This window comes from Pieris rapae, chromosome 5 (genome assembly GCF_905147795.1).
Source record: "Pieris rapae chromosome 5, ilPieRapa1.1, whole genome shotgun sequence".
Classification (NCBI taxonomy): Eukaryota; Metazoa; Arthropoda; class Insecta; order Lepidoptera; family Pieridae; genus Pieris; species Pieris rapae.
The window spans coordinates 484,578-506,077 of NC_059513.1; the positions used below are offsets into that span (position 1 = coordinate 484,578).

At 31.2% G+C, this 21,500-nt stretch overlaps 1 protein-coding gene across 1 annotated transcript in view; it reads left to right on the top strand.

Moving 5' to 3' along the window:
- Nucleotides 1-12,576: 12,576 nt before the first annotated feature.
- Nucleotides 12,577-21,500, top strand: part of LOC111000643 — a 47,355-nt gene continuing 38,431 nt past the window's right edge. The window contains exon 1 of the mRNA XM_022270171.2: nucleotides 12,577-12,682. The gene's annotated coding sequence lies outside the window, so the exon portion shown is untranslated. The remainder of the gene's footprint in view (nucleotides 12,683-21,500) is intronic.

Consider the following 21,500-nt stretch of genomic DNA (forward strand, 5'->3'; position numbering starts at 1 on the left):
ACAATGTTTTGTGAAATTTAATGTCTCATACAATGCAAACCAGGCACAACTTAGTAACAATTGGTATAAAGTATGTAATAATTATATTACATTTTCGAACGCACAACTAGACATTTATCAGATTAGGAATTAGTTCGTTAATAAACTTGCAAACACCGTCAGTATCTTGTTGAATTTATTTTATTACCTAAAAAGTATTTATAACATTTAGTCGCGAAAAAATACCAGAAGTAAATGGGTACTATTTCTACTATACTAAACGTTTTTATAAAAATTGAAATTGAAAATCACAATTTTGAAAGTTGCTGTTTCTATATTAAGAAATACCAAGTAATTATGCAATTTTATTAGTAATCATTACAATCAAAAGCAATTACAATTTTCTTAAACTACAAAGGGATAAAAAATAATTAAAAATTAGTAAAAAGAAAATTAAAACAAAGTGTGTGTAAGTGTACCTTTAACGCTGTCAGCATTTCCTCGCTATATTCCGATACTGTTTCTTGCATACACAAATTGTTAATGAATCAGACCTAAAAAATACTCCATGCCTTATGAAGGCGTTAGGACATACAACCCTTAGGTCGATATTCCCACCCAATAATAAATTGAACGTATGAAGTGTTTGGCCTAGAATTGAGAAACATATATGCAAAAAATACAGTTTACAGCATGGTTACAGTGTATTTGAAAATATACTTATACCTAAAATCATTTGTCAGAAGTAGGTAGATTTCCTTTAAGTTCTAAATTTAATTAAGTTATATATTCATATTATACTGCTTTTACTTCTTATTTTCGGGTATTATTTTAAGATTTGAGGGTAAACATTTAACGAGGCTTGGAGCAATATATAATGCTTTTCGAAAACCGTACAACAATACGTCATTACTTCATAAATGAACAACTCCAGAGTGAAAGCTTTGAAATGATTCAAAGGATCCACGTGCCGTATGGTTTAAGGATTTATATGCACATTGTGTAGTTTAAAAAATACGTAAATAAATACAGTACTTATATCATTCGTTTCATTAGCTTCCTAGAAAACTGTATTCTTCATTACAGGATGTTATAACAATACCATTAAGCGTAAAGTGGCCATTAAATATATTTATTTAGACATAACAGCGAATTTTTTTATCTAAAACAAGTTTTCGACAAACAACAGTTCTATAATCTACACTGCGATAACATAGATATATTAAGATATCTTCGTCATTTTATGAAGTCCTTTAGCAAATAAAATCACATACTCACACACGCTAGGTCTGCAACCCAAATAGTTCCTTGGCCTTGTAAATGAGAATCAAATCAAATATATTTTTTATCATTTAACAGTTCTCAAATCAAGGGCGTAAAAAGAGAAAAACTGAAAATAAATTAGATCGCAAAAGTTTTTTTTTACAAAAAATATTTCTAAGCACCTGATTTACTATAATTATACATTACATTATATATTTAATTTGTATTACACAAAAAAACACCCTTAATTGTTTTCCGTATTTATTAATATGGTTTCGTTGATGATACTAAGCTAGCCTTGGAAAATTTAACTTATAAAATGAAATATAATATAGAATTTCAATGTGTTCATCAAAAGTTTATTTCTCAAAACTCTTTGAACGTTATTTTAACAAACACTACTTACGTATTTTTATAGAGGCCATTTTGTCGTGTTTTATCAATCGCATTATCCCTGCTCCGATGAGAAATGCTTGACAAACACAGATAGCGATGCAATTTATTGCAATAGATTTACTCCCTTTTATCTGAGAACAAGGACTATTGTGCGGCTTGGAAATGAATTGAACTTAATTTCGAGATATTCAATTCTAGTTTTTAGCATTCGTAACATATTCTAGGTGATATTCATTAATATGTCATAAATCAATGGAAATGGACATCTGTCGAAGTAGACATGAGGAGAAATTATTCTCAAATTGTATAGGAAAAACATTTCTCATATGGCAATGAAGATATATAATAATTTAGCAAAAACATTCAAGGATCCTACTAGAGTTTATTAATATTAATTTGATATTATAATAATATATTTAATTAATGTGATGATGTAGTGATAAAATAATATAAGAATTGAATTTGGTGAACGATGATATTAATTCTAATTAATTTACGATATTTGTTATAAAATAAGTGTTGTTTGATTATTTGCTTTTTTTAAATTTAATATGTAAATACGAGCAAGATACGCGTCGCCATAAATTAATGTAAAATTTTATTGAATGTAATTTAAAATACTACTTTTTAATTATGAACAAATTTGCACGCCGTTATGTGAGCTAGAATATGCGATTGTATATTCTAGTATCGTATTCTTGCTAATACTTATAAAACTATGACAGACTGAGATTATTCTTCTCAGATGTTAAATTTTTGTATGAGGTTTAAAAATCTTTCCCTGTCATTTGATAATAGCGATAGTATTTGTATCCCAACTTTAGTGTTCAGTTTGAGTGCTGTGAATCAGAGCCACGAATATTTAATTAATTCCATCGAAAAAACAAAAAATACAGAAATCATATTCAAAATTTACATTATAATGGAAGTTTATGAGCACTGGCACTGATAGTGATATTATACACACAGGAAGGCATATTTTCTTCAAAATATTAAGCTATAAACTGAATCCAACATATATATAACCTGGTCAAAGATCTTCCCTTTAAGTCGGTGGAAGCACACACCACACATAAAATCTAAGAATTAAATATCTTGGATTGTTTCATACGACTACCATGATTAACTAAAAAGTTTCTTTCAACTAATCAAAATCAATACACATTACATTTTCTTAGCGACAAAAGTCTTCTTCTAGTCGAGCACTTTTTCTAGAAGACATAATAAAGAGTTCAGCGTGACGTAAGGACGCAAACTCGGCACTGTACATCGAGACCAAACATAATATATAACGTAACATTTACCTTATATGGCGCGAGAAGGTTAATACTGCGGCTAAGAATTGGACTCCCACTCAGTTATTATAGATAGCCTAACGTTAACCAACATAAAAGTAAATTTTAAAATCATTTTTATAAATTTGTCGCGTCCCTAATTGCTATGGTTATACAAACACAGTGGTTTATTAATATATCATAATGATTATATTTAAAATTAAAATTAAAATTATAATCCTTCTAAACATCAAAATTTATATTATAATTGCGGCTCAAAAGCGTCTGAATATTAATATAAACTTTAATGGCTTCGGTAAGCCGGATTAATAATTGTAACAGACATTTAGGATTGAACTCCAATCGTACGATCGTCTCGTAAATTTAATTTATAATTACAAATACAGCCCTTTATGTCTAGTTCGTATCTTTGAATATCTAAAATTAGTTATTGCTTTTCTTTATATTTCTTTATAAGCAAACGCGTTTAATATGACAGACGGAAGAGATAATAATAAAAATTAAAGAAAACAATTAAATTAAAAAACTAAAGGAAATTTAATTTCAAATTGTGATGGGAGCAACTATGGATATCCAGACCTATATTTAAATCCGCCACATACATTATTAATCCTTCCAGCTGTTTAATAGCACGGTGAAACTCGTACATGAATTTAACGCGATATATGATGTTTTCGTATTTACAAATATACCGCCGCAAGATAACGGAAACAGGAAAAAAAATCCTGGTTTTTAAAAAGCGAGTAAATAGCTGTAAAAAATGAATTTGGCATTCCTAAGCAAAGAGGAGATATTTGATACAAAGTTGCTTGGCGATAAAATGTCAATCATATGTAAGGAATCTCAAATCTTCAAAGCCTAAACATAGCGATAAGTATAACTTTTAAATGACTAACATATACAGGTGCCCTCGCGTTGTGTTTCTTTGCCAATAGCATTAATTGCACAAATATCAAATAAAAAATGGAAGGAAAATCAATTTATAAACTAGCCATGCCCTTACTTCAAAATATAATGTAGCAACGTTGGAATCGCGCAGAACCTAAATTAATTATTAAGATCGTCGTATTGATATTGGAAGTTACAGAGTTACTGCTCTGGGCATTGAACTTACGACCTTTAGGTTGAGAATCACAGGCTTAAACACTAAAATAAGTTTTACTCATAATCTGTCTGGATATATTGAAATTTTAAAACGTATCCAAATCTAATAGAGCTAGAGTCTTTTATGGGGATAGAGTTAAAAATATGATAAAACCTAATAATCAAAAACCAACGCTAAAAAAAGTAAGGTAATATGAATTTAATTGATTTTAATAAGGCATTTATATATATTTGTTTTTTTCACGGCGCATTCAAAGTAGACATCATATTTTCACGTAGACAACCTTCTCCCAAACGCTTTTAAAAAGATGACGTTTTACTAACTAATTTAGTTTATCTTTACGTTCGCAGCTTAATTTATTGTTCATTCCGCACTCCTTCAGTAAAACAAACAGAAATGCAAGCATCTATCCCCTGAATGGCGTGGAATAAAATTATAATGTAATCAAATTCTTCCGGAGTTAACGAGGTTTAAAATTTAATTTTCTGTTGTTCATAAAAAAAAATATTTTTTTATTTTTTGTAATTGTTTTACACAATAAGAAATGCAATACAGTTAACACAACTCACTGTAAACTGTATATATGACTTGAATAAGTAAATAATATTTATTTCACAGTAAAACTAGGAATTTTGATTTAGCGAGCGTAATCTAAAACGAAAATTTATGTCACAAAATGAAAAAACAAATCGCGCGGAAAAACCTGCCTTACCGAAGTAAGGTTCCATACTATTTTTTTCCGCTTCCGCTTTGCTCAGTCATAGAAAGACGGACGTCGAGGTAATATGGAATTTTGTACACTGCCTTGACGTCTGATGACGAAACTCTGCTGGAGGTATTAATCCGAACAACTCCTCTGAACACTCTCTTTCTATATATCCGCAACGCCAAGGGATCAAGCGCTCGGAAAGTGGCTGGTCGTCGATCCATCGAACCGCTCTTCGGTGAGTGCCATCAAGTTGTACCCAAACAACCAACCTGGTACTTGGGAGCTCCTGCCAGAGGTGAGAACAGTAGGAGTACGTGGAGCCAACTTTGCGATTTCTTAATGACTGCGGAACTAAACGTCATTCGATATGTCAACGAACAGTATGCCGATTCTAGATGAGGCTTTCAGGAGAGTGCCTTAAAACAGAGGAGGAGCGACAAAATGTGTATCTGTCAAGTGATATATGGTGCTCAACGATAATCATGTTGTTAATGGTTGCAGTATTTACTATTTCCTTGAGTATCTTGGCAGTTCTTCTCGCTCGCTCGTCGCCCTTGATTTGGGAACTGGTGTATGTAAATTACAAAAATGATTTTCTATTTGGCCTAAAGGCAGCTACAGCGTGGGTGATATTTTTACGAAAATTAAACACATCCCACGCTTACGTATAAATATCTTCATGACACAATTGAAAACCCTTTCGTTATCTACCAAATTCGAATCGTTATATATTAAATTAAATACAATTTTCCATTGCCATGCTCCTAAGTTAATTTATGAAATAGTTGGAGCGTTAAACGTTTTTTATTTGTTGCATTAATTTGTAGATAGACATTTAACTGCTGAAGCAATATATCCAAGAATTATTCATAATTATATTGCGTTAAATTACGTCAGAGAAAAATTAATGAAACTAAACTCGAACGGAAGTTCAGCACTGAGATCAGACGAAAACCGCCGCTAAAATGAATTCAATTGTTTTGATTTATAAAACATGGGGGCTGCTTCATTACTACAGACTTGTACTATTTTATTTATCCAACAATTCAAAAGGAATACTAAAAATTCGTTGGTTAACATCCTACTAGAAACAAACAATAGATCACAAAAAGGTACAGAAGTCTGCGGCCCACATCTAACAGTTTTTTAATAAATATGTAAAAAAGTGTAGCACTAGCAGTGCTTGCTAGGCCGGCAACGCACTAGCCAGCCGTCTGGCATTGAGAGTGTCGGTATCACTTAACATCAGGTGAGACTCCAGCCCGTTTGCCCCCTGTTCTAAAAAAACATTACAGACTGCTTATTTAACAAATGTACGAGCAACTTACTTAGGAGGCGGTCATGTTTCAAGTTTAAAGTGTTTCACTTAAGGTTGAGTTCCCCCTGTGGGTGGCAGTCAAGGGGTGAACACTTGTTGCCTCAGCGCATAACTCAGTTAGTTTCACGAGCGTACCAGCCACTTGCTTCATAGATTGTTATATGAGACGACTACGATACGATTAAATTCAAATTTATAATGAAAGAAATAAATAAATAAAAAAAGTCAAAAGTATTTTGGTTTAAACATTCATAGAAACTGTCATATAACTTTTCACTCTCTTGGGGCATAAAAAGGACATATTTCTACACATATTTTTTTTGAAAATTAAAGAAGTATTATCCTTTAAAAATGAGGTTTTATATGATAAAATGTTTCTATCTATACTCTGGCCAATTCTCATTGCCATTGTTTGGGTACCACAAATTGTTCAGTTGAGTCTAGCGGAGCCATTGGCTCACATCGTTTGCTAATTAAGCAAGCAGTGAATTGCATAGACGTTTAAAGAAAAACACATTGTTAACGGATTGAAGTTATGTATTATTGTAAAGTTATAATTATGTATTTAAACATAATTTTAAATTTATCCGACGTTTCGCGTGCTTTATCACGGTGACTTATAAGATTACAATAATACATAACTGCAATCCATTTAAAAAGTGTTTTTCTTTAAATGTGTAAAAGTTATGTTAATAAAAGACAATACTATTGCATAGACGTGTACACGCATGCATGTCATCTACTGCGAGTGATACAGCTAAAAAGTGTTTTCTCAAGAATCGAAGGTACTTAAGCCTTCATTGCTGGGTAGTTTGTTCACTATTGGCAAATATACTACGTATTTATATACTGTCAATTCTACAAGTTTGGGTAACAGATTCCTTACTTAACTTCCAATCCCAATAATGAGTTTAGTACCGCGCGATTCCAAGGGTTACGAGTTGTGACATCACCGCAACAGATGTTGATAGAACTACATCAAAATTGCATATAAAAACGCATTTGGAAGTTACAGGTTAAGAACGCAATTGTTTTGTTCTAACTTTAATTACTGTATTACTTTTAATGTTTATATAATGTATTTAAATAAATAAATAAACGTTAAAATCGTTAATATTAAAAGCCCTTATACCTGTTGTTCACTAATTACAAGGCATAGCGTATTAACTCTGTTATTGTATTACATTTCCTCGTGTTGGAGCAAGGAATTTTTAATAAAATTACGTAATGAATACTGGGAAAGGTACACGATTAAACATTAATAATCATTTCTGTTTCCTCTTAAAGGAATTTTAATTACTCGCTCGACTTATCATACCCACAGACATTAATCTGTGAGTTTATAATATATTGTGGTGTATATTGAAGAGAGACATCCAACAAGGTTGCGTTAAACGTTTAACGCACCTGAGGAGGGGGAATAGAAAGAGACAGAGCGAGAGTGAATGCTTCCTATTTTCATTTCCACATTACGAAGTTTCCCTTCTTGTGCCTAGCGGGACTCAAAGCATTATTTTTTTAAAGATGGTGCTAAGACAAGATACCTTTTACCAATTAAGATCATACTTCCTAATGATCTCTCTCTCTGGTAATACTTAAATTCGCGTACACGGTGATGTTTGTTGTTTCTAATACGTATTTGCGTGTTGTTCCCACGAAAAGTAAATGCGTGCTTCTATTTCAGCATACCTCCTGCTGATAGAGGACAAATTTTATTTATAATTTATTTTATTATTCTTTATTACTTCAGATGGAACATGGTGTAATGGTTGCAGCTCCTTACAAATGTTGTGTGAAAGAAAAAACTTTTCGATTAAAACGAGTGGCGGAGAGTTTATTGCCAGTTCTTCTCTTCCGTTCTACGCCCTTGATTTGAGTACTGGCAGTAATTACTGCAATTTACAATTGTAAAATTAGAAGCATTCAATGCTTATTTCTTTTCTGACATTCAGTTTACATTATGTTACATACATGAATGATTTTTGAATTTTTTTTACCTATGTAATTCGTTAACTAAAGTAATGTTAAGTAAGTAATTCACATTCATATGTTTTAGTTTTAGAAGATTAGTCTTAATTAGGTACATGAAGTAACGACAGACAATCATTCCTCTGACGTACCTACCCATCAGACATTGATGCTAAGAACTTATCACTACATAGTATAAAACAAAGTCGCTTTCTCTGTCCCTATGTCCCTTTGTATGCTTAAATCTTTGAAACTACGCAACGGATTTTGATGCAGTTTTTTTTAATAGATAGAGTGGAAGATTTAAGAGGAAGGTTTATATGTATAATAACATCCATTAAATAGTGGAAAAGTACTGTTATTTTTGAGGTTTCTAATGTGATGTCGTAAATAATTACATTTTTTCCGCTTACATTGCAAACGCAGGCTGAACCGTACGAGTTTTATCAAAATAATGTACTAAGTATTGTACACATTGAAAAGGTCTACAGAAAAGTCTAATGGTGATGGTATATCTCTTATGGATAACCCACAATAACTTTTTTTTGTCATTTACTTTTTACGACAAACGGAATTTTTTTTTAAACAATAGACAAATTAATAACAAAAGGAAATTTTATATACAATGTTCACAGTTTTTCTGTAGTGTATTTAGTATTCGGGTCGCTAGTATAGAATATAATTTGATTAGTGTACATTGCAAGCACGAATACTCTAAGCTCGCTATAGGCAACAAGTCGAGATAAAGCAACAGGAACCTTTTTAAGCTCTCGATTCGGTGAACTTTGAATCCATATTGTCGAATTACTTAAGAATGATGATGATATGATGTTTTTCATTATTTAATAAACTCCCTCGGTCGACCTACTTATAAATAATTTTCTCACCCAGTATTTTAAATATAATTATCACCTCACCTTACTCTATCGCAGTAAAATCCACCTCCTGCAGACATCCGCCGAGAAAATTAAATCTGCAACTTATCTAGTCCGCTAAGATTGAAAATGAAGGAATATTTTAAAATGAAGATACAAGGAAATTGGAGTTTATAAACTTCGTAATAGGGTGTTTAACTGACGTTATAGATAGAAATATTTACAATAATGAAATAAGTCATCTCTCTTTAGTATGTCTATTTTTACTTTAAAGAGAAAGAAAAACTTGATGTATATATACAAAAATTTGATGGACATGTTTTTTATGTTAGCTATTAATACTTTGTTATAATGCTTTTAATACTGTTTGTGTAATAGTAATGATTCTATATGGTCTAAATTATTCAGTGTTTCGAATGAATAATTTAGAGTGAGTGAGATTAAAGATAAAGTGGCGGGTCTGATAATTATATCGATTGTTGAAATAATAGTGCATGTTTATATTATATTATTATTTAATCCACCTATTATATTTGAGTATATTATTTTTTGTTCTAGGTCTTGACATACAAGTATCAAGTCTATGTATAAAAAATTGTAAAAACTATTTTAAAAGTATAGAGTATAGATATTTGAACATTTTTCTCCATAGTACCTTTTGGAAAAAAAATAAATAAATAAAAAAAAATTATAGTATAGTGGTTGTAGCGCCACTGATTTATTTTTTATTGTTTATACTTTGCTATAAACATCCTAGATTCCATAATATTCTATCGAAATACCTGTTTGTAAAGGGAAAATGTATTTGAAAATTTGTGGTAAAAATTGAGTTATAACTAAAAAGGTACGCTACAAGAAGCACTCTGCGCTGCCCACAACTCGTAAGATTACTTGAGAGGGTTACAATTTAAAAGATGTGTTAAGGCCAAATTGGAATTTTACTTACATTTCTTTCACAGTTATTTACTTCTAATTTTAAGCATGTATGAAAAGAAAAATTTAAAAGATTTTGAACTTAATATTATTTTCTATATTTCGTTTTTATTTTGTCTTCTTTTTTAGATAGCTTTACAGTATTTTTTGTATATCAATGTTTAAATGTTACGCAATTCAAACAGTTTTAAAACGCACCTAGGTAAATTGGTAAATGAACAAAAGAAGAAAAAAATAATTTAAAGAAAAACACTTTTTTAACGGATTATAGATATGTATTATTATATTTAAACTTATAATTATTTGTACATAATTTTAAATTTAAACCGACGTTTCGCGTGCTTTACAGCGTGCGTGGTCACGGTGACTGAAGACAAAGTGGTTAAATGTCAAAAAGTATTACAGCTGCAGAAAATGTTGTGTTATCTGTATTTATTTCCCCGGAGTTGGTATCGACTAAAAGATGTAGGGTTTTTGCAGAAATTGCTCACGGTGTCCTCCATTTTCGCGGGTTGTTTATTTTGAGATTTTAATTTGGATATTATTGGATCCCAGGTGTTTGATAATTTCTAGATTCTTTAAATGTGTAAAAGTTATGTAAATAAAAGACAATACTAAAAAATAATTTACTAAAATAAAATGAAGTCAAGTCAACATTTGACAATAATAAATAATTACCGATAATTAAATTTTCTTGTAAATGATTAATAAAGCAAGTCAGTCACATCAAAGGCTGTTGATTTACGGCCTACAATATTTCGTAGCGCTGCTACGAATTTCGGCGTAGGTGGTCGTCTACGCAACCAGTCGTTATATTCACTGTCTGCTTCCAATATTCTTGTTTTTATTAATTAACCTATCCATACTTTTGCATTAATACAATTGTATTTTAAATTATGAGTGGGTTTATTAAACGTACGAACGTTAAAAGGATAGAGATAACTTAGAGTGTATCATACAAGTACTTTTCATATTTCAATGCAAACCACCTCGTGGAACAGCTTGATACGCAAGTGTCTTTAAGAACTCGACGTCAATACATCTCATAAAGACGTCTACTACTGGTAGTGGGTAAACACAAACTAGGATAACAAGTGCCGACTGCCGACCGTCAAGTTTACAGTTCTGCAGTTATAACAGTTGACTGTGGGCTGTATAATCGTGGGCTGATCCATTTAAAAAACATTGTTAGGTGCCTATCTGATACCTAATCCGCTGTTTTATCTAGTGTTTAAATTTTGTAAATTTCAAAAGTACTAATACATTTTTATCATTTTGAATATTTAAACCTTTTGTAACATTTATGTTTACTATTTTCACATATTGTCACATATTTTAGAACATATAGCTTGTAACATATACTGTATACTGATATAGCAACATATATGATATGGGGTACTGTAATAAATTAATAAAATAAACAGTTATATAATCTTCTAAAGTCTTTCAACAAAACATCAATCATATATCATGTTATTCGGCGGAAAAAAATAGTAACTTTTATTATGTACAATCACTTGCAACACAGCTTGTTAAAAAGCATTGTTGGCTTATTAATATACTGCTACCAAAGATATCTATTCAATAGAAGATCACAAAAGCCTAATCCTACAAATTTAAAACAGAATATCTGAAATTCTAGCACCCACTCATTATTGGTCAAATATAATGAATGCTCAAACAAACGACTACGCAATTACTAATAATGAACAATTAATTAGTGAAAAGGTTCTTGTAAATTCTTTTATCATTTTTACCGTTATTTAGCATATTGATATATTTATTTTTATACAGTTATCTTTAGATCTATCGACTTATGGAAAATAATTTGCTTCTTATAGAAGAAATATATTGTTCATATAGAACAATATATTTTTATACAAATATTGGGAAAATATTTATGTTCAGTTACACAATAAAAAATGTACACTGCTTTATAACGTATATATATTCATATATATTAAATGTTTTTTAAGTATATATATGACCCAATAATAGCCCAAAGATCCTGATGAATTAAAATTTGTTTTGGTAAGTTAGGTCTTGGTCTGCAAATTATAAATCAAACAGTCGCAAAAATAGTAACGTCAAAATTTGTGTTAACACAAAGCTAGACAGCTAATTCCTTTCAAGGTAAATGTTTTTCATTAAAATCCATAGCAAGGTACACGAATTATCGATAACTAAATTCAAACTCAGCTGTTAGCTATTCTACTAAAGCTCGCTGAAGCTTTAATGTGAAGGATTACTTAAATGATCGCTTGCACTTGCAGTTCTCACTGAGATTTTTTTTAATTGGTGGATAAATGAAACATGGATATGTTTCTTGCACGGCAGTAGACTGAATATTTGTCAAAAAATGCCTATAGTCTCAATTTTAACACAATTGGACAGAAATATTTCAAACAGAACCTACTTTAGTTACTCATTGGTAAGATTATAATTTTTTATTTTTTTTATTTAATCAAAAATTGCTCAGCAAGAACAGGGGGCAAACGGTTTCCCCCAGTTTGCCCCTTGTTCTATAAAAAAAATCGGCTAAGTCCTTTTTTGCTCCACTATTCTTTTTATATATGTATACACGAAATGAATTGTGATGTAAAAATTATCAATATTATTTTTATATGTTTGAAACGTATAAAAAGCACCGGTGTATCTCACGCCTAATTGTGTAAAAGGACTCAAATCTACCTCTCGCAAAGCATCGTTCCCAGTTGCCCTGTAGACGTCAGGGAAGACGCGCGCGTCCCGCGAAAATAAATAAAACAATTCCAGCTTCAGTGATTAAAAAGCTATCCAAACAGTGAGGTGAAAAGAACATTATTTTTGGATTTACTTACGGTGAGTTAATCACCTGTTGCTGCTTTGTATTAAACAACATTTATACACTTAGATTTTTGATCGATAAATTTGAATGCTAATAGATAATTTTGAATATTATTATAAATTTATGAGAAAGTGAATACGTAACTAAATTTAATCCTTGCTTTGCAATTTGATTTTTATGTTTTGGTAAATAAAAATATTGCTTGCATACAATAAGTACGAAATATTGTTTTAAATATTTTAACATAAAGGCTTTTAACAGAGAAAAATATATACCTTTAAATATGTTTTTCGAAGCCTGTAACTCTTCCAATGTACTTTGTGTTTATTTAACTATTAATTAATAATTTTGTAAAGTGTGTATAGGATAACTCGTCTATACTTAAATAGAAATGATTTCTGTTAATCGAATCCTGTACTAAAACTACTTGTTGTGATTAATAAAACACGTTCTAAGTTTCAACAAAGGAATCCTTTTTAATCAAATAATTTATCCAATCTAGGACGACAATAAAATGTTTCGCAAATATATGTGAATCTTTGATGCAATTGTTATTCAATATACGTACATAAAACAGGCTTTCAATGACATTCCATATTTCAAAGCGTGCCTTAAAACATTGTTGACTTACAAAATTGACAAAAATCACCGTTTTATAATTAATATTAGATATATTGTTAAATTAAGTCGTTGCCTACCTGTATGCGATAGACTCCATAACGATTCCTCACCAATCACCAATAGATATAGATGTGATTATGGGGATGTTTTAAACATAATTTTTCCAGGATTACGGGACACCGTGCGAAGCCAGGCTGGGCAGTTAGTTGAGTACAAGAAACCCCTTTATAACACGGTACTCTTATTACACATCTTCATATTAGGCGATTTAATTACCACGTATTACACGGGTATTCGCCTATATAACGTTGGGATTTTTTACGTTATATTTATGTAAGATGACGTTTATAATAAATTGAACGCTATTATTTCGTTTATAGTTTTATATAACATTCAATTTAAATCCCATATTTAAAACGAGAAGTTAAACGTATCATTTGTACATAACGCGTTATATGGGGCCATACAAGAACATGAGAATAGTACAATAACGCGTATTCTATAACGCGGAACCAATCTATCGTGTTACGGGAGGGTTTAAATTATATAAATATATATACCAATCCAGTGGTCCTTTATTGATCTTGGCATCAGTTTTATTTTTCGTATTTTTCTTAATTACGCAGTAAAATCCGTGGTTACGAATAGTCGAATCACGTGTCATATTCGTACCTTTGCTTGTAATGTACGTATGTATGTCACTGAACTTCTCATAAGCGGCGTTACCGACTTCAATTAATATTTTTGTGTGCGTTTGGGTGCGTTTGGGCACCCTGGATAGCTTAGATTCACAAATCAGCCTTGAATATGGCGTTGCAGTCGCTTTCTAGGTTATTTATCTATACAGCAAATAAACAGCTGGTATAAAAACATAAATCTTCTGTTCATTTCGTTATAAAACTCCTGTAGAAATTTTTATGAAATTTTTAATGTTTAAATGGAGTCGAGAATGATTTACAATATTATGTCCACAATGACTGACGGATCCACTTGTATATTATAAAGCAAACGAGTTACATAAATGAAGACGGTTTGAGACATAAAAACAATACCATTTGAGTTTACGGTCAATGTTATGTTCAGATGTCTTTATTAGAATTGTGAGCTCCTTTTTTTACATTCATTTTACGGTTTCTAATTAAGAATTTTACCATTCATTATGAATTTGTGTTAAAACTTAATTGTTTTTTCTATTTACTTTGTCTATCGCCTCGCCTTACTCAGTGGATTAGTTAGTATTAATTAGGCTATTTGAATGAATACCTAAACTAACTTTATGAACGGAAAAAATACCTCCATGGAAGGTTCTATAAGTTTTCTACTTTAGGCGGAAGCAAAAAGAACAACAGAATATTAATTGAATGAATCATTGCCATTAACAGAAAGTTGATGACAATGATTAATTATACGACAAAATGTGTCCCACTGAGTGACGCACTATCTTTAATTAAATGTTATTAAGTGGAACACAATAATGTAAAACTACTATACTCCATAAAATAGGCACGCGTCGTTATAAAAACAACATAGTGGATATCTATATTATTTTCTAAATAATTAAAAACTTTATATTAAACAAAATAGAATAACTAACCTTATAATGTAATCATTAAAATTATATTAATATACAATTACAAACTAAAAATATATCTAATAACTAACCTTAAAATTTAATTATTAAAAAATATTATTAAAAGGAGTCCCTTTAGGCAAGGTTATCTCAGCAATATCTATATTATTATGTAGATATTGCTGAGATATTTATGCTTGAGAATTGTCAAGTGAAAATATACCCAAATTGCACACGAACATTTATGCTGTATGTATGCCGGTGTCGAAGTTTTAAATAACTCTTGCGATAAATCAATAGTTTAAAAAGGAAACATTTGTATTTTAAGTGTTTGTAATAAACTCATGATTTCAGAAATTATACTGTAATAACCCTAAGTAACACAGGCTTTTATTGAATGCATAATATTTTACAATTTTAAAGGCTAAGCCATGCGAATTAATGACATAGACTATTACATTGCATACATCATAGTTACGACAATAATATTAATGTAATAAAGAATCCAGCCGAATCGGATTTTTTTTAAATATTGTATTTGAACATTTTTACGTAAGACTTCAACTAAATCCATGTAAATTCTGGTAAAAATACAACTTTTTATTCGGTCTCAGGGTCGTATGATAAACTGAAAGAAATAAAACTTTCATTACTCTACTTCTATAACAATATTATAATTAATTATCACCTACAAATTGTCATTATAATCCTTCAAAAAAAGTGGGCACCTATTCCTATCAGCCAACTGGAAGTTTGAGTGCCCATGGGCGGCGGTTACACTCATATAACAAACAGGCTAACGTTTGTTTGAAGTTAAAAAAATAATAATCAGACTTAGGATGCAAGAAAGAATTATTAACTTTACCTTTTTATGTTTTACAATTAATTATATAAATATTTATTATGTAATATTTTAAAATGAAATTAAATAATTGATTATGTGAAAGTAGTTTCAGTGTGATCTTTCTTTCTATGTGCGCATTCACTCGCTCTTACAGTAAATCGTAAAGAACTGATGGTGCAGGCTCAGGCGACGGCGTCTGTCTGTCTGTCAGGCACAGTAGGGTTTCTAGACAGCCTTCTTATCTATTAAGAAACCAGACTAAACCTAGAAGGTTGCGCTAATGTTTTTTTTAATTCTTTAGGTTTAATTACATATTTAGATGTATTTAATAAGTATTAGATATCACAATCATTGAAGGTATTTTCAAGATGTAGAAAAATGTCTTACGTTAAACAACGAAACCGATATTTTAAATGTATGTTGTAACCATGACATGGCTACACAAAGGATTATCCTATCAAAGCCCACTGAGTTGTAACAAATGATAACTTTAAGTCAACAAAGAATTTTTATCTATGAATGGTAATGCTGAATATTACAGGTTCTATGGAGTGTACCCATTTTACCCAGTTGTGTATCCAACTTTGTTTGTTCTGGTATGGAAGGAGAACCCTTACCTTATATTTTTGAAGCTCTTTATTATATAATACGGAATTGTTGGGGAGACTGGGGTTGCGTGTGCCGAATACACGCGGTCACAATTGCCTGCAGTGCCTCAACCGCATACACATTTACTCAGAGAAGCTTCATTTACGCGTGTCTTGCGCACCCTGAATAATATAGCATGTGAAATATCAACTTGCACACTGGCTGAATTCACAAGAGTTGAATTATTTATAATTAGTTATAAAAAGGTTAAGGTTTTATGTTTTCTTGTTTTGTTTATATTATATTTTTAGTTTAATTTTTATATTTTTGAGTTTTCTATTGTATATAATAATACAATACAATAGAAATAATTAAATAAAAGCACAGTATTCAACATTATAAAATTAAACTAAGCAACATTTTGAAACCTGCTACAATTTTATTTATAGTATAACTACGCTGTACACACGACATTAAAAACAATCGTTTTGATTGATTTTGTATGGACTCACAATTAGTCATTATAAACAAACTAACCTGATAAATATAAAAGTAACTTCGAACAAAATAATAGACTTATAATGTCAACATTTATTCAGATATTACGCATGTCTGTACAGAAAAGCGTATCTCAAAACAAATAAACTAATTTTGATAAAACTTCTTGGCTTTTAATTAACTACTCTTTCTATTTCGGTGCATTCGTTAACGGTGTAATTAATCAAAATCTTAATAGAAAAGGTGGCTTAACTTTAGCCGAATAATAGAGTTCTTGGAACTTCTGATTGATCGTTTAATTATAATTGGACTGTGGATCTATGACCCCCGGGCATAACTTTCACTATCAAAAACGATTCAAATCGGTTATTTCATGAGTTATTCGTGGACACTTTTCTTTTTTTTATTGGTTAACAAAAAATTCAAAACTTACAGAAATAAAAATAGCGTTTTTTCTAGTACTACACTACACTGAGTATATGTCATTTATTGATTTACTTACAGCCCATGCATGGCCAAACTCAGACTAAATAAAACATAAAACACAATGAAATACAAATAAGTAATTAACAAAATTGAAAGTTAATGCTATCCTCTAATCCCATCATTATGTTTTACACTAGTACTCGACCTCTGACGGAGTGAATGCCTCCTCCAAATTCTTCTATTCTCTCTTCATTGACCCTAAGTCGAATTGGTTTATTATTAAGTAGATTAACGTGGCATTAAATGTTCTTATGAATTCAGAATTATATCACATATATATTTATATATTATTCATGAACGTATTGAATTACGGCTTTCGAGTCATATAACAAAATTAAAAATAAGGTTCAAATTCATATAAAAACGTTTATCTTGAACGTCGACACCTATTTAACAATACCTCTAAACAATGTGAAAACGCGAGTACATAATCTATTTGTGAACTAATCTTGTAGGTGTAATGAGCTATTATCGGTGTGTTTGTATTCTTGAACCGCGAGATTGCTTATTCAAGGGCCTTTAACACATTTTACGTTTTATGAAGATAATATAAGAATTCAATACATTGAAACAGCGTTCCGTGTGTGACAAATTGCTTTCAATTAAAAATTAAATAGAAGCGAATTTTGGTTAATTATCACAATAATTTGGTCCTCAAATTTCCGAAATATACAATAAATTGATGGCTACACCTATTTCGGTTTGGGCCTCAGATTTATTTACATGATCATGTATTTTATTTTTATAGAACAGGGGGCAGACGGGCAGGAGGCTTATCTGATGTTTAGTGATACCGCCGCCCATGGACACTCAATGACACAGGGCTTGCGAGTGCGTTGCCGGCCTTTTAAGAATTGGTACGCTCTTTTCTTGAAGGACCCTAAGTCAAATTAGGTCGGAAATACTTCAGTGGGCAGCTTTAATGACTTTTACTTTATTGGGCAAATGGATGATCGGTTTATGCCTGACACACGCCGACGACTTCTTGGGTCTTAAATATTCGGTTACCTCGCGATTTTCCTTCACTTTTCAAGCGAATGTGAAAAGACCATTGGTGCACAGGCGGGGATCGAACCTACGATCTCAGTGATGTGAGACGCCAACACTGCTCTTTATTAAGTTTGACTGTAATTTTTTACTATTTTATGATAAATTATTATTTAACGGCTTAAATTTCATAGTTTTTATTTAATATATTTATATATATATATTACTTAACTTATTTAATTAATTATAAGTAATCTTACAGCTTATACTTATACATAATATTATAAGACAAATCAAAAAGACAGTACAGAAACAGCCAAAACAGATAACATAGGTAAACAATATAATATGTATAATTGTATATGAAACAGAAAACAAGCAAGTACAATTACTATTTTTTTTTTATTTGAACGCTAGTGAAATAGAGTCTAAATCTGCATATTGAAGCTGCAGCAGTAGACATTTTATCACTGCACTACGTTCCGGTCCCAAATCAATACTCTTATCCTGCGATAAGCTATTTTGATTACAACTTATTGATCTGATTTAACCAATTTAGAAATTGAGTGTTATGGTTTGGCTTATATTCTTCGTCAGTTGCACTCTTCGTTTGTTAGTGGCGCCGGAGAACTTCTGCCACTCTCTCTCTCCTGTATTCGGCAAGCCTCTGCCCGTGGGTATGATGGTAAGCCCTTCAAGGGGCTTTATTTGATGGATGCAGCGAGTAGAGGATCTGCTCCGTGGTCTGGTTGGAGGCCATCACACACTATGCCAGTTATGAGTTTTTTCTAAATTGTGTGAATATCTGCGTATTACTTGTCCAAACAACAATTTTATGTTATAAGAGTATGATAATAAAAAAGTAATCTAGTACAAGTAAAAAGTAAAAAAAAAAACACTAATATTTTGTTTTATAGAACAGAGGGCAAACGGGCAGGAGGCTCACCTGATGTTAAGTGATACCGCCGCCCATGGACACTCTCAATACCAGTGGGCTCGCGAGTGCGTTGCCGGCCGGCAGAAGTTATTGGCAACCCAGTTAATTTCTGTTTTACAGCTTGTCACGTGTTCAAATCTTTATTTATTTTTGTGTATTAAACCATTATTGTTATTATAAAAGCTTTTTAATGAATTGGTTAGGTAACACGAGTATTAGTTTTGTTATAATAAGTTCAAAAACATTATTTTTTAGTGGTCTAGTATTTCTATTGTCCCTTTAAGGGTAAAAACCATCCTCCATATTTTTCGATCCATGTCTTTATAGAGAATATTTAGCAATATTTATCCTGTTTTCCCCTGTCATTAGTAATAAATAAATAGGAGACCCAAATACAGTCTATGAATACGATAAACTTTAGTTGTAATATATTCAACATTCCGCCGCAAAAGATTAAATGGAATACGTAGGTCACATAGTAATTGCTTGCATTGGCTCCAATGAATTCCTTTGAAGCCTAGTACTAGTATTAAGCTTTTAATTTATAACTGATCTTATTATATTTTAAATAAGTTAAACGCGTTATAGAAATCCAGAGCCCGAATCGTAATGTAATTAATTAGACTAATAGGTGCTCAGCCGTTGACTATTCAAGGCTTTTAAGGTTAGCGCTGTAGGAGCAAGAAGAGAGAAAATCCCATTTGGCGCATCATTGGCGAAACCAGGACATCAAGCATGCTCGAGCAGCAAAACCAGCACTTTCGCCGAATGGTTTTAGAAACCTTGCTGTTTTAACTAACTAACTAATAACTATTATTATTATTTTCCTTTCCACACACTCTCACGCAAGTTAACGAGGCATCTCGCCAAGAATCATTATCTCCAAATCAGGTACCAAGTTGATTTGTGCGTGTAAGTTAACTAGGCTCCTTGCCAAGTGTAATTATCGCCAAATCAGGTGTCAAGTTGATTTGTGCGTATAGTAAAGTGTATATTCGGACCATGGACCCATGCGACATGAGGCAACTGGATTGTGAGGAAGTTGCATTGATCTGATTTGGCGCTTTTTTAAGTATTCGTGTTATTTTCATACGTGTATCTAAAACATGTTTCCATAAGAATTTGATTTTCCTTGTAACATGGATGATGATTCAGAGAAAAAAAATATATATTGTACTTGTAATACATACAATTTTTTTTATTTCTTGCAAAAACTAAACTGCTTCTTATTATAATTTGTTGAAGAAAGTAATGTACACTAAGTTTTATCTATACTAATAATATTAACGTATTCCAACTCACAACACACACACACAATTAATAATCAAGTCATTTTATTTTTTTTATTGATAAAAAAAATGCCAACGCTCGGCACACTCGGTAAAATAATCACAAAAAACTATTTTTAATGTGACAAGCAGTTATAAACAAACATGTAATACACGAAGCGATCATACAAATATTTAACAAAACAAACAAAAAAATGACTTATCTAAAAAAATAAAATAAAATTACCAAAAACTAAACAAAAAAAAACTTAGGTCAACCAAAATTTGTGCAAAAATCTATAAAATCAATCAAAGAATTTTTACCCTCATATCAGCGGATTGACCAAATGCTTCTGAATAACCCACATATTCAGAAACGAGACTAAAATCTAGTACATTTTTGACGTACAGTAGAAAGTGTTAAGTCTCCATATTGCCATCGACCAATATCAAGGGACAAGATCGTCCTTAATAAATTTAAACCTCCAATTAATTCACGTAAATAATAATAAATGAATTGAATGCATATGAATTTGTGTAAAACGTACTATCAAAGCGCACTCGATCTTGAAACATAAATAACCAACAAGCAAGTAAAATTAACGTTTATTGAAATGGCAAAGCATTTGATTACTCATTAAATTACGAGAATCGCCAATTATAGCTTATTATATAGTTATAATATAGCTTAATCAGGAGCAGTGGTGGTCTAGTGGCTTCAGCATGCGACTCTGATCCCTGAGGTCGTAGGTTCAATCCCTGGCACATTTAACATTCGCTCGAACAGTGACACCGCACCCTGACGAAAAGTGGACGGCGTATGTCAGGCACAGGAATCTGAGCACTTACCTATTAGATTGACAAATAATCATGAAACATATACAGAATAATATATATAATATCTGATATTTAATAATATCAGATTTCTGTATATGTTTTTTATTATTTTAATCCAAAATCTCTGCAAGAAGTCGAACAGTCGAACAGATTTATCGTTACCTGTCATGTACAAGCGGTAACTCTGATAGGAATT